A 15108-nucleotide genomic window follows, 5' to 3' on the forward strand; every position below is an offset into this window, starting at 1 on the left:
GTGCTTGTTGTGTCGCTTAATTGGCATTTTGTACAGCTTGAATGTGCCACACATGCGCAAAAGGCAAATAATTACAGTTTTGCAATAAATCCCATATCGTTTCTGTTCCTTCAAGAATGTTTCTGCTGATGCACACATGCCCAGCGTAGATGGACATCTTTGCGATATGCATTTTCGCTCATTTTACTGTGGACAGAGAAATGTTCGTAAATGATATGAAAATGACAGTGTACATGGAGATCGCTTTTATTTAAATGTGCTGTTTTTAAATGGAAACATAGTTTACTTACCTGGCAGGAGAGATACCATGATTACTAAGGTGGTTCTCCCAGGGCGAGGCTCATCCATTGCACTCCGGGTGTGCTGACCCCTGCAATTTCCCCAAATACGGCAAACTCGACTGCATAATTTGTGTAGTGGGGGACTGCGTTCGCGCTCTCCCCTGATATTTGTGAATTTCCCCTTGGGATTAATAAATTATCTATCTATCTATCTATGGTAGACGTAACTTCAGTTGTGACCCCTTGCTGCTAAAGTGCATCAGCCTCGGTGTGTGGCCGCCAGTGAGCCTCAGGTTTAGTTAGTTAGTTTACCATTTTTTATCCACAAGTGGACGTACAAGAGCACATTCAGACATACAAGGCATACAATTAAATACAACACATTTTACATATAAAAAAAAAAATCCAGATTTCTAGAATAATTACTTATTTCAATAAAATTAACTTTGGCCTATGTAAACGTTTTATTACCATTGGTATAAAACAATTTCTGCTTCTGTTTGTTTTAAATTTTGGCAGATGGTAAAATTTGGTAACTGTTATTTTTCAGTAGTTAGTGTTGTCCTTTACAGTCTTAGCTGGTTTTCTTTTTTTGCTTTGTTGTTTTTCAACTTTTGAAGTTCTAAATTGCGAGAGCAGACCCCAATTGGGTTATTTTCCTAAGTTTATTTTTATTAGTCACAGACAGTCCCTGAAACTCAGCCAGCAATGAAAACATCCATAGGACATGTATATTTGTTCCATGGGACACAAGTTGAAACATTAATTTTCTGCCATCTTTTTAATAAACAGCTGCACTGTTGGTAACTATTGTGTGTTTTCATTAAAATTCAAGCTATTATCCTCTTAAATGTGCTTAAAACTACTAACTTTGTCAACTTTTTTATATTGAGGACCAGTAGCTGTTCAGCAGTTCTTCCTAAAATCAATGAGCAGCTCTTTTGTCTTTCTCGTGTTTAATTGGAGTTTCTACTCCTGTCACCATCTCTACATCCTCTTGGACCCCTAGGCTTTGGTCGGCTTATAGAGCTGGAGAAAAGTGTGGCAGATGGGTGAGCAGTGAGACGTGTGGCTGGGGGGACAGAGAGGGAGAAGCCAGGAGCACATGGAGCTGCAGAACACCTGAGCATCACTGAAGAACGGCACTGGAAGGAAGTAGAGGGTCCAGCTGCAGAAAGAAAGCAATAGTCCTTTTTTCTAAGGGGCCAATTGCCACCAGTGCTTCACAGAGTGTAAGTTTATTCATGTGACTCTCACACTCATAGCTGTAACTATTCTATCCATCCATCATCCAACCTGCTATATCCTAACTACAGGGTCATGGGGGTCTGCTAGAGTGCAAGGCAGGAAACAAACCCCAGGCAGGGCACCAGCCCACCACAGGGCACACACACACACACACCAAGCACACATTAAGGACAATTTAGGATTGCCAATCCACCTAACCTGCATGTTTTTGGACTGTGGGAGAAAACCGGAGCACCAGGAGGAAACCCACACAGGGAGAACATGCAAACTCCATGCAGGGAGGACCCGGGAAGTGAACCCAGGTCTCCTAACTGCGAGGCAGTAGCGCTACCACTGCACCACAGTGCCACCCCTGTAGCTATTCTATTTTATTTCAATATTTATTTTATCTATTTATTTATAAAGCACTTTAAAAACAACATCAAGGCTGACCAAAGTGCTGTGCAATAAAAAAAAGAAAACCCAACATATCAGACACACAAAACCAAAGGGTAAATGAAACAGAAACACATAAACACATAAGAAGTGAAGAGATTCTTAATAAAAAGTATACAGTTAGCCAACATATCATACTGGGTTAAAAGCCAGAGAGTAAAAATTTGTTTTTAAATAGGATTTAAAGACAGCTAGTGAAGGAGCCTGCCTAACGTGCAATAGCAAATCGTTCCAGAGTTTTGGGGCTGCAACTGAAAAAGCTCGATCACCTCGGAGTTTGCATCGTGCCTTGGGAGCATATAAAAGCATCTGGTCTGCTGACCTGAAAGAACGAGACGGTATGTAACGGTGCAGCAGTTCCAACAAATAAAGTGGGGCACAACCATTAAAAGATTTAAAACCAAATACAAGGATCTTAAAATGGATTAAAAAACGAATTGGATGCCAGTGAAGGGAAGCCAAAATCGGGGTAACATGCTCATGCTTTCTTCAGTGAGAGGAGCTGAAGAGTATATGTGAGTCAAGCTTGGCACCTGGTGAAATTGAAAGTAGTGGTGTCCAGTTTGACATGTTGATCCACCGTGTAGCCACTTGATCAGAAAGGTCTGCAATTTAAAATATTCTGCTCCAGGGGGCGTCTTCCTATCAGTCAGTCAGAAACAGAAGGGCAGCTCTGAAAGGTAACGGGGTTGACGAGTAAGGCCCATTCCCAGATCGAAGCCAATGTCGTTCAGTGATAAACGGAGTCTTTAAAGGCGCTCACTCGGCGCTGGCAGAGCGGCACAGCAGGAGAAATTATCTGCCAGGCTGGGAGAGAGTTAAAAACATCAAGAATGAAAAAGAAAAAAAAAAAGCTCACACTGTTTGCAAAAGGCTAATGGAATCGTCAATATGAGCGCGTTTTTTTAGCTATTATGATCTAATTATCTTACTCATTTCAAATCACTAACCACAACGAGACAGTGTCGGCTAGATTTATAAAAGTTACCATTAAGTGGATTTTAACACAACGCCATCGATCTTGCACGAGCTGTGCGCTGACAGGTGAGCGGCGTGAAGCCGGGGAGGTAATGTATCATTGCACGCACTGTAGGAACCTGTCCACCCCGGTGCTCAGAGGAGGTCCGCGGAGGGGGTCTGAAGCGCGAGACCCCCGGTGCCTCCATCCCTTCTCTCTCTCTCTCTCTCTCTCTCTTCTATTGCGACACGCCGTCTATTGAAATGCGCGACTCTCGAAGCGCGCGGCTGCGATTCTTCAGAGATCTGACAGGTATTAGGAGTGGCCTTCGGCCCCGGCGAACCATTGACCGCATTATCACCAGAAATGAATAACAGCCACCCTGCTACATCTCTATTACACGCCGGAACAGAGAGCGCTATTCTCCGCAAAAATTCAATGGAGAAAAGCGCCCCGGCTTAAGTGACTCCTGCCATGTAGCGTTTAAACCTGCAAATTTATTTGATCTGGCTGAGCTCCTTGGTCACAGTACACGTGTGACGGTCATTTGATAGGCCAGTGAATTCAGTTGGTCCAAAGGACATTACACGTCAGAGACAGGTCACATGGCCACTGGCAAGTTCCAGAAGGGTATTGCTGCAGCCCGATTTGTTAAGTTCTTGGGCCGGGTAATGAGGTAAGAGTTGGTCATTTGTCACCTCTTGTCGTCTTCTAACTCGTTTAATCTAGACCAGGACCGCGGGAGTGGGTGATTGGGCCTAACCCAGCTAGCACTGCGTGCAAGACAGGAACAAACCCTGAACAGGGCACCAATCCTTTGCAGGTTGGTCATTTGAATGAGCTGATTCTATGTAAACAGTGGTCATCTCAAAGTTTTAACACAGTAGATGCAGAAATTATTCACAACCCTTCCCTTTCTGCACTTTTAAATTTTTAATTATAAATGATACATTTGCTGTTGGGGGTCACAGTGGCACAGATACCTCACAGTAAGGAGGCCAAGGGTTCTCCTCCCCGGTGCTCCCTGTGCAGAATTTTCATGTTTTCCCTGTGTTTGCATGGCTTTCCTCCTGGTGTTCCAGTTTCCACTTACTGCCCAAAGACATGCAGCTTAGGTGAATTGGCAACACTAAATTGATTCTAGTATGTGTTTAGTTTGTGTGGTCACCCGAAAATGGGTTGGTGCTCTGTGCAGGGTTTATTCCTGCCTTTGTGCCCTGTGCTAGCTGAGAGAACCTCCAGCACTAACTGCGACTTTGGGTTAGAAAATTACATATTTGCTATTTTTGCCCATCAATTCACTAACCCACACTCTTAAAACTAATGGTGACAGAATGATTCTTCAGAGTGATGCCATACAGGAACCATTTTTGGTTCCCAAAAGATAGATAGATAGATAGATAGATAGATAGATAGATAGATAGATAGATAGATAGATAGATAGATAGATACTTTATTAATCCCAAGGGGAAATTCACATAATCCAGCAGCAGTATACTGATACAAAGAAACAATATTAAATTAAATAGTAATAAAAATGAAAAGAATTAAAATAAAATTAATGTTCGCATTTACTCCCCCGGGTGGAATTGAAGAGTCGCATAGTGTGGGGGAGGAATGATCTCCTCAGTCTGTCAGTGGAACAGGACAGTGACAAAAGTCTGTCACTGAAGCTGCTCCTCTGCCTGGAGATGATCCTGTTAAGTGGATGCAGTGGATTCTTCATGATTGACAGTAGTTTGCTTAGTGCCCGTCGCTCTGCCACAGATGTTAAACTGTCCAACTTTAATCCTACAATGGAGCCTGCCTTCTTAACAAGTTTGTCCAGGCGTGAAGCGTCTTTCATCTTTATGCTGCCACCCCAGCACACCACCGTGTAGAAGAGGGCACTCGCCACAACTGTCTGGTAGAACATCTGCAGCATCTTACAGAAGATATTGAAGGATGCCAACCTTCTCAGAAAGTATAGTCTGCTCTGAGCTTTCTTACATAGAGCATCAGTATTGGCAGTCCAGTCCAATTTGTCATCCAACTGCACTCCCAGATATTTATAGGTCTGCACCCTCTGCACACAGTCACCTCTGATGATCACAGGGTCCATATGAAGGTACTAGGGAGAGAGGTTGGGAACATGTGCTGATACAGCACACGACAAACCACCTCCGGACCTGAGTGCAGTTGTGTAACACCTCAGCACCACACTAGTTTGAATGGAATGGAACAGTGTGAGTTTTTTTTTGCAGTGGCTGGAGTGCCAATCCTGACACAAACCCTTGAGTTTTCATTGCAAGTTGGAGGATCTGGTTGCAGGGCTGGAAGCAGGTTAACGTCATACCCAAGATGTAGCAATCACAGGCTAAGGGCCTTGCTTTACTCAAGGGCCCAATCGAGTGAAATCACTTCTGGCATTTGAACCGGCAACCTTCCGATTATCAGAACCCTAGCCTCAGAGCCACCATCCCACCTAGGAATGTTCTAGAAAGAACCTAAATTTATGCAGATCTGTAACACAGTAAATAACTATGAAGAGATGGTAACAAATTTGTGAAATGCTAATAGGTTATGATTTCAAAAGGACTCTCGCTGCACACAACAACAGAGATTTAGTCCAGTGTTTCCTAATCAGTTAGTGTCCTGCTAGGTAGTCCACCATACAGTAAAGATTTGAGGGATTTTTTTCTACATATTAGGAAGTTTTTCAAAGCACAAATAACCAACTTCATTGGCAAAGAACCTTTTTGAGAATGAAATAAAGGGAACCATACAACCCAGTAAAGAACCATGAAATGCCACTAAAGAACCATCATTTTTAAGAGATTGCAATGAGAAAGCAAAAGGATGTTTAATGAAAGGTTTGCAAATTTTTCACAACTTAAAATCTCTCTTAAATAATTATTCAGACCCTTTGCTGTGGCACTCCAAATTTTGCTCTGGTGTAACCCGTTTCCTTCCATTCTCCTTGAGATGTGTTTAGAAAGTGATTGGAGTCCACCTGTAGCAAATTGATTTGATTTGAAGTCATTGGGAGCGGCACATACATGCTGTACATGTGTGTATGTAAGGTCCACAATTCACACACTATGTCTGGAGAAAAATCTTGCCATGAAGTTCAAGGAACTCTCTGTAGTCCACCACAATCAAATTGTGGTGATTTGTAGTTCAGGGCATTGGGATAAAACCATTTCTACAGCTTTCAACGCTCCTAAGAGTACAACGGACTCAATTATTGTGCAATGGAAGAGGTTAGGAACCACCAGGACTTCTCTTAGAGTTGTCTCTCTGGCCATACTGAGCAACTGGGCAAAAAAAACTTTGATCAAGGAATTTACCACAAACCTAACGTCAAGATAACAGAGCTTCAGAAATCTTTTGCTGGGATACAACAACCTGTTGGAAAAATGACCATCTCAGCAGCTACCCATCATTTCCATCATTCAATCTGGGAATCAAAATGGATACGTTCCTGAAAATGGATGCTCAAGTCAACAGCACAGTAAAATCCTGCTTTTTCCATCTAAGGCGAATCGCCAAACTCAAGCCTATTCTGTCTAACCACCTTCTGGAATCAGTAATCCATGCATTCATTACGTCCCGGTTTGACTACTCTAATTCCTGCCTTTTTGGTATCAGTAAAGCCACTCTTTCTAGACTCCAACTGGCTCAAAATGCGGCCGCAAGGCTTCTAACTGGAAGTAGCAGAATCCAACACATTTCACCGATTTTAAAAACCCTACACTGGCTGCCGGTTAGATTCAGAATCGATTTTAAGATTCTCCTCCTAACCTATAAGGCATTAAACAGTCTAGCCCCAGCCTATTTGAGTGTCTTGCTCCATTGTCACAATCCCTGTCGTGTCCTTAGATCCGCAGGTCAGCTGCTCCTAACCGTTCTCAAGGCACGTTTTAAAGGGCTTTCTCCATCTGTGCACCCAGGCTCTGGAACTCCCTGCCCTTAGTGGTTAGGCAAGCCGCCTCAGTCGCCATATTCAAATCTCGCCTAAAAACGCACTTCTTCACATTGGCTTTTAATTCTTAACCTGTTTCATTTTCCACTTGCCTTTTGCTATTTTCTCTATTTTATTTGGTCCCCTGACCTGTTTTTAGTATCTCTGTTTTAATTCTCTCTTAATGTTTGTTTTTAATATTTTGCTTTTAGTCCTGCTTGTTGTAACTGTACAGCGCTTCGGTCAGTTGTAATGCTGTGTTTTTAAGTGCTCAACAAATAAATATGGTATGGTATGGTATGGTATTTGGGTGTTTATGGTCAAGTGTATATGCAGAAGCCACCCTTGAGTAAAAGGCATATGACAGCCCACTCACAGTTTGTCAAGCAACATTTAAAGACTAGATAGATAGATAGATAGATAGATAGATAGATAGATAGATAGATAGATAGATAGATAGATAGATAGATAGATAGATAGATAGAGACAAAAAGTGAACTCTTTGGGCAGAACTCCAAACAATATGTCTGACAATGACCCAGCACTGCTCAGCACCTGCTGAATATGATGCCTACAGTGAAGCATGAAGACTAGTCAGAATTGAGGGAAAGATGAAGGCAGCCAAATACAGAGAGATCATCAAAGAGAATCTTCTCCAAAGTGCACACGGGTCAGGAGACGGGTCATCTATCAACACACCAAAGAACGTAAGCATACAGCCAAGACAACACTGGAGTAGCTTCGGGACAAATCTCTGCGTTTCCTTGAGTGGTCCAGCCAAAGAGTTAAACCCCATTGAACATCTGTGGAGAGACCTGAAGATGGCAGTTTACAGACACTCGCTATCCAGTCAAATAAAGTTTGAGAGGATCTGCCAGGAAAAATGGTATTAGCTGCCCAAGTTCCGGTGTGCAAAGCTTGTAAGGATTTACCCCAAAAAGACTTGAAGCTGTAATTCCTGTCAAAGGGGCTTCTACAAAGTAGTGAATTAAAGGTCTAAATACTTATAAATGAGAGATTTTAGTTTTTTATTTTTAATACATTTTGAATCCTTTATGAAAGCATATTTTCACTTTCTTATTATTGAGTGTGGATTGATGGGTAAAAATACAAATGTATCCATTTAAAATACAGCATAATAAAGTATGCAGAAAGCAAAGGGTTCTGAATTGTTTCTGAATACACTGTGCATACATAACCAATGGGTATTTGAAATTTCAGACATGGCAGATTTACTTAAAGTCCTGACATCTAGACCAGCGATTCACTTGAAAACTTTTGAAGCCTCAGCACTGGTGCATCAAAGTTACAAATACAAACCCAGTCAGGAGAGTTGAAAGGTAAATGGTAGGGTGTCATGAATCTGAGTCCTGCATCTGGATGTTGTTCCAGTGGGGTTTGTTCATCCCCCCTGAGTCCCTACGGGTTGTCCTGCCACATCTCTGAATTTATGCATAGAAGGTACGCTTCAGATTGGTGCAAGTGTGGTTTAGACTCTGTGAAGGACAGCTACACAGTCAAGGGCTTTTTCGTGTCTTGTGTCCACTACTGTTAGGCTCCTTCCCTCCATGACCGTGAATTGTTTTACGTTTTGTTTTAGAGGATGGTTTAGAGAATGACATGATACAGTGCCAATAAAAAGTAATCATTGAATCAGTGAAATTTAATTTGGCCTTTTTGACCCGATCAACAGAAAAAGTCTCTTCAATATTAAAATGAAAACATGATCTCTGTAAATTACAAATATAAAACACAAAATAATGAATGCATATGTATTTATGTGCGAGTGAGTAAACACAACATGGCACCAAGCATCCAAGGCAGGGCCTTATGACATGTAATTGATGCACTGGCAATAAAAATTGTGCCACATGGCATGGCACAGAAACACTTAAAATGAAAAAAAGTCCATGCAATAGCAATGCTAACTATTCAACAGATGGCATGTGTATGCTGCCAATGAGAACACTATCATGGAGCATGGCACCATGCAATGACAACAGCACACAGTCATCCACAGCCAGTAACAAGAATGCAACCAAAGATGGCGTTTGTGTACTGATAGTGAGGACAGAGGCACTGCACATCAAAGTTAGCACAAAACAACATTACATTTACACACTGGCAGTAAAGACTGTGCCACACACAATGCCTATAAGCAGTGGTTCTCAATCTGTGCAGCGGGCCCCCCTAGGGGGGCGCGAAGTAACTAAAAGGGGGTCGCGAAGATGTGAAAAAAAGAAAACAAGAATCGAAAATATGAAAAATACATCTATTGAAACCAAAACAAATTAACTTAAACTACATTCTGATACTAGAAAAATAAATATAGAGTTAGATAAATGTCGATAAAAGTTAAGTAGGTATAATAAAATATGCAGCTACGATATATCATTAATTAAAAAAGAACAAATTGGTATTAGTGGACTCCTTTCAAAAAAACGTTAGGGGGGCGCGATTAAAACTGTTATGAAAACTCGTAAAGGTTGGGAAACGCTGGCCTATAAAAAGTGTTCACCCCTAGGAAGTTTTAGCATTTTATTTTTAAATAACTGTGAATCACAGTAGATTTCATTTGATTTTTGACACTGGTCAATAGAAGAATATTCTTTAATGTCAAAATGAAATCAGATATCTGAAATGTGAGTTAAATTAATTACAAATATAAAACCTAAAGTAATTGTTTCTTCAAGTATTCACCCCAACAAGTCAGTATTTAGACACAGCTCTGACAGCCATGACAGCCTTGAGTCTTTGTACCCGTGTCTCTCTCTCTCTCTCTGTCTCTCTATATGCTTTGCACATCTGGTCACTGCACTTTTCCTCTTGCCTTCTTTGCAAACTGCTCAAGCTCTGTCAGGTTTCAGGGTGATTGTGAGTGTACAACGTTTTCCAAATTCAGCCACAAATTCTTGGTTGGATTGAAATCTGTGCCTGTATTTATCAAGTATCTCAGAATTATTCCTAGCAATTGCACTAAAGTCTGACTAGGATACAAGTTTTAGAAGTATTTATGAAGCATGCTACTCTTTCCCCCAACTAGGAGTAGGAGTTCACGCTTGAGAATGAATGGCGTCACGATTTTTATACAGCCTGATGTGCAAAGTGGTACTCACAATGCCATTTTATAGTTTTCTTGGAAATCATGATGACACATTGTAGTTTTCTGATACTAATGTTATATACAGTGGTGTGAAAAACTATTTGCCCCCTTCCTGATTTCTAATTCTTTTGCATGTTTGTCACACAAAATGTTTCTGATCATCAAACACATTTAACCATTAGTCAAATATAACACAAGTAAACACAAAATGCACTTTTTAAATGATGGTTTTTATTATTTAGGAGAAAAAATCCAAACCTACATGGCCCTGTGTGAAAAAGTAATTGCCCCCTTGTTAAAAATAACCTAACTGTGGTGTATCACACCTGAGTTCAATTTCCGTAGCCACCCCCAGGCCTGATTACTGCCACACCTGTTTCAATCAAGAAATCACTTCAATAGGAGCTGCGTGACACAGAGAAGTAGACCAAAAGCACCTCAAAAGCTAAACATCATGCCAAGATCCAAAGAAATTCAGGAACAAATGAGAACAGAAGTAATTGAGATCTATCAGTCTGGTAAAGGTTATAAAGCCATTTCTAAAGCTTTGGGACTCCAGCGAACCACAGTGAGAGCCATTATCCACAAATGGCAAAAACATGGAACAGTGGTGAACCTTCCCAGGAGTGGCCGGCCGACCAAAATTACCCCAAGAGCGCAGAGACGACTCATCTGAGAGGTCACAAAAGACCCCAGGACAACGTCTAAAGAACTGCAGGCCTCACTTGCCTCAATTAAGGTCAGTGTTCACGACTCAACCATAAGAAAGAGACTGGGCAAAAACGGCCTGCATGGCAGATTTCCAAGACGCAAACCACTGTTAAGCAAAAAGAACATTAGGGCTCGTCTCAATTTTGCTAAGAAACATCTCAATGATTGCCCAGACTTTTGGGAAAATACCTTGTGGACTGATGAGCCAAAAGTTGAACTTTTTGGAAGGCAAATGTCCCGTTACATCTGGCGTAAAAGGAACACAGCATTTCAGAAAAGAACATCATACCAACAGTAAAATATGGTGGTGGTAGTGTGATGGTCTGGGGTTGTTTTTCTGCTTCAGGACCTGGAAGGCTTGCTGTGATAGATGGAACCATGAATTCTACTGTCTACCAAAAAATCCTGAAGGAGAATGTCCGGCCATCTGTTCGTCAACTCAAGCTGAAGCGATCCTGGGTGCTGCAACAGGACAATGACCCAAAACACACCAGCAAATCCATCTCTGAATGGCTGAAGAAAAACAAAATGAAGACTTTGGAGTGGCCTAGTCAAAGTCCTGACCTGAATCCAATTGAGATGCTATGGCATGACCTTAAAAAGGCGGTTCATGCTAGAAAACCCTCAAATAAAGCTGAATTACAACAATTCTGAAAAGATGAGTGGGCCAAAATTCCTCCAGAGCGCTGTAAAAGACTCATTGCAAGTTAAGATAATATAATAATTATATTAAAAGATGAAGATGAAGGGAAGCATAATAAGTAGCATGAAATTGTTGAAATTTACAATTGTACTTTCATTAGAATCACATTCCAGCTATTATGGCCACAGGAAGCTCCTGAATAGCTACTGAAACAAGCCACAGCTATAAGTCAAATTAACTCTTCCAGCTTACTGTGCCGTGCCCCCCTTATCTTATGCAAGGCTCTTTTTATCCAAATGTCCCAGGAATCTCTGACTGCCTTCTTGAACATTCCTGGGCTTTGCAAATATATCAAACTGAACAAAACAAAGGATCCTCCCCGTATATTGTTGGCTTAGTTGAGTAGTATTGAAAGACTGATATTGGTCTTTATACTGAAAAATAATAAAACGACAAGTGAAAAAAGTGAATAGGCTGGTTTTATATCAAGGAGGTGAGAAGTAGGGTAAGGTCATCAGGACGGGACAAATATGACATGATCGGGATGGGACGGATGTGATGTCATCGGGACGGGACAGATGTGACGTCATTGAGATGGGATGGAATTAAGGTCATCAGGATGGGATGGAAGTGAGGAAAATTTGTTGTTCTTCTGCGTGTCTGTAGAAGGAAGAGAAAAGGCATCATCTCCTCATACTCATCACCAACCCTTTTCTTATTTTGTCACTGCCCTGAATTGGATCCTTTGGCTGCCCCCTCAGCACACGTGTGTGACAGCTTGTAAACTGTAATGTCGATATTCCAGGAGTTTGTGGGATGCAAAGGTCAGTGCACCTGTGTGACTTTCGCTGCCAGTCACCCATCTGGCCCTGCCTATCTTCAGGGTAGTATGATGGCTACTACAATGCAGTTTGCATTCATGACCACCTGTGTGTTGATACTGTGGTATTGCTTGTGATTTAAATATAAATGCTTATCCACACTTGAAATAATGTTCTTTATGTGCATGCTGATTTACACAAATGCAGCTTGTGTTAACATTACCTCAAATGGAGTGGTGGAGAAGAATATGAATCTGTGCATCACCTCATGCGTTGCAAGAGGGTTCTAAGTTGGTTCTGAAATTAAAGAATTGCTTGGTTGTAACATCCCCAAATCATCACTATGGCAAAGCTACATTTTACCATAATGTTACCAAATTTAAATTTTGGAAAACTGTATATGTTTTCTCTGCGTATTTTGAAAAACCACATAACGTACAAGATTTATTACGAATATTGATATCTTTTTATGAGTTCATTGTTGTCCAACACTTTCAAAACATTCTGCCTTTCCTGTGGCTGATCTCTGCCTGAACATCATTTTCTTGCAGCTCCCAGTAAGTTAGTTCAGCTCACGAGCTCTCCTAAATCCTCTTGAAGTAGTTACCTAAATTAGGAACATTTGACAAAATTCTTTTGAACTTTGAACTTGAACATTAAACTTTATTGCCAGGCAACATATACTCAGCAAAAAAAGAAACATCCTCTGACTTTCAACTGTTTTTACTTTCAGTAAACTTAATGTGTAAATATTTGTATGAACACTAAAAGAGTCAACACCATAAGACATAAACTAAAAATGTTTCACCATGTGTCCCTGAATGAAGGGAGGCTCAAAATCAAAAGTACCAGTCAGTATCTGGTGTGGCCACCAGCTGCTTGAAGTACTGCAGTGCATCTCCTCCTCATGGACTGGACCAGATTTGTCAGTTCTTGCTGTGAGATGTTACTCCACTCTTCCACCAAGGCACCTGCAAGTTTCTGGACATTTCTGGGGGGAATGGCCCTAGCCATCGATCCAAATCGATCCCGCTCCAGGGTACAGGCCTTGGTGTAACGCTCATTCCTTCGACGATAAACACGAATCCGTCCATCACCCCTGGTGAGACAAAACCGTGACTCATCAGTGAAGAGCACTTTTTGCCACTCCTGTCTGGTCCAGCTAAGGTGGGTTTGTGCCCATAGGCGGCGTTGTTACTGGTGATATCTGGTAAGGACCTGCCTTACAACAGGCCCACAAGCCCTCAGTCCAGCCTCTCTCAGCCTATTGCGGACAGTCTGAGCACTGATGGAGGGATTGTGTGTTCCTGGTGTGACTCGGGCAGTTGTTGTGGCCATCCTGTACCTGTCACGCAGGTGTGATATTCGGATGTACCGATCCTGTGCAGGTGTTGTTACACATGGTCTTCCACTGCGAGGATGATCAGCTGTCCTTCCTGTATCCCTGTAGCGCTGTCTTAGGCGTCTCACAGTGCGGACATGGCAATTTATTGCCCTAGCCACATCAGCAGTCCTCATGCCTCCCTGCAGCATGCCTAATGCACGTTCACGCAGATGAGCAGGGACCCTGGGCATCTTTCTTTGGGTGTTTTTCACAGTCGGTAGACAAGTCTCTTTAGTGTCCTGCGTTTTTAGAACTGTGACCTTAAATGCCTACTTTCTGTAAGCTGTTAAGGTCTTAACGACCATTCCACAGGTGCATGTTAATTAATTGATTATGGTTAATTGAACATGCATGGAAAACATTGTTTAAACAATTTACAATGAAGATCTGTAAAGTTATTTGGATTTTTAAAACATTATTGCTGAAATATACAGTCCTGAAAAAGGGATGTTTCTTTTTTTGCTGAGTATAGTAGCTAGAAATGTTTATTGGTTTTACATCCATACACATAAGAAGGAACGTAGAATTTAACAACACAATATGCAATATGTGACACCACCACGACATCATATACATTAAAACACAGATATATAAAAAGTAGAATTGCATGCCCACCTAGTAATATATTAGGGAACTCCAATACAAAATAAAGATCTTTTATATTGAATGGAGGAGAACAGAAATCAGGAAGAGACAGATGAATTAGAGACTGTGGTTAACCAGTGCGGCTGCAGTAGGAAAGAAACTCTTTCTATGGCTAGTAGTTTTTGCCGTTAGTCACCAGTAACGTTTTCTTGAAGCTAAAAACTGAAAGAGATGGGTGAGTGTAGTCTGCTTATATTTCCAGCTCATTTCCTGCTCAGTGATGTATACAGGACCTCAATGGAGTCCAGTTTCAGCCCTACAGTCTTTTCTGTAGTCCTGGACATGCATTGGTCATAAGAAAGTCCATGCATCAGATTTAACAGTTGACTTTCTGTATTTTGAATGACAAGCTACGCACTGGTCATTTCACATTTCAAATGATAAGCAATTCATTGGTGTCTTGACAGCATGCCCATCACCAGCCATCTGACATTTACTTGTTAGCCAGTAAGTGTCCCTACGACAGTCCAGGCAGCAGCCTGCACATCTACATCTGACAGCTGGGATGTCATAGTCTATAAACTCAAAGTGGCCACTGTGAGGAGTGCCTCAGACTGCCATCTGGAACAAAAGCTCTGTGCTTTGGTCATCTGAAAGCCTGAGGTGAGCACTGTGCTTGGGTTTTCTGAAAGAAGTTAATACTTTAGGTGATGGTCATCCATACTGTGGAGCCTGGCAGCACACTGTGAAAGAGTTTAAGCTGTCAGAGGAGACAACAGGCCTATTGATTTGGGCAACAGGCTCAGGGTCACTAGGCAAGATAACTGAGAAGGTTAGCCATCAGACATCTTAAGGGAAATGTTAAAACTTGAATAGAATACTAAATTTGGAAAAGCAGTTGTTCATATTCTCTTAAGAAAAAAAAAAACATGCAATCAAAGATCAAACAGAGACTGAAGAAACAGAAGCACAAGCCCCAGCTTATAAAAGGCTGGA

The 15108-nt window shown here is 41.5% G+C and overlaps 1 non-coding gene across 1 annotated transcript; it reads left to right on the forward strand.

The window, feature by feature from the left end:
- The first annotated feature begins 282 nt into the window (after nt 1-282).
- Nucleotides 283-445, forward strand: LOC120539844. Its single transcript, XR_005635702.1, has one exon. It is a non-coding gene; the product is annotated as a U1 spliceosomal RNA (small nuclear RNA).
- The last annotated feature ends 14663 nt before the right edge of the window (nt 446-15108 follow it).

This window comes from Polypterus senegalus, chromosome 11, assembly GCF_016835505.1.
Source record: "Polypterus senegalus isolate Bchr_013 chromosome 11, ASM1683550v1, whole genome shotgun sequence".
In the NCBI taxonomy this organism is placed as follows: domain Eukaryota; kingdom Metazoa; phylum Chordata; class Cladistia; order Polypteriformes; family Polypteridae; genus Polypterus; species Polypterus senegalus.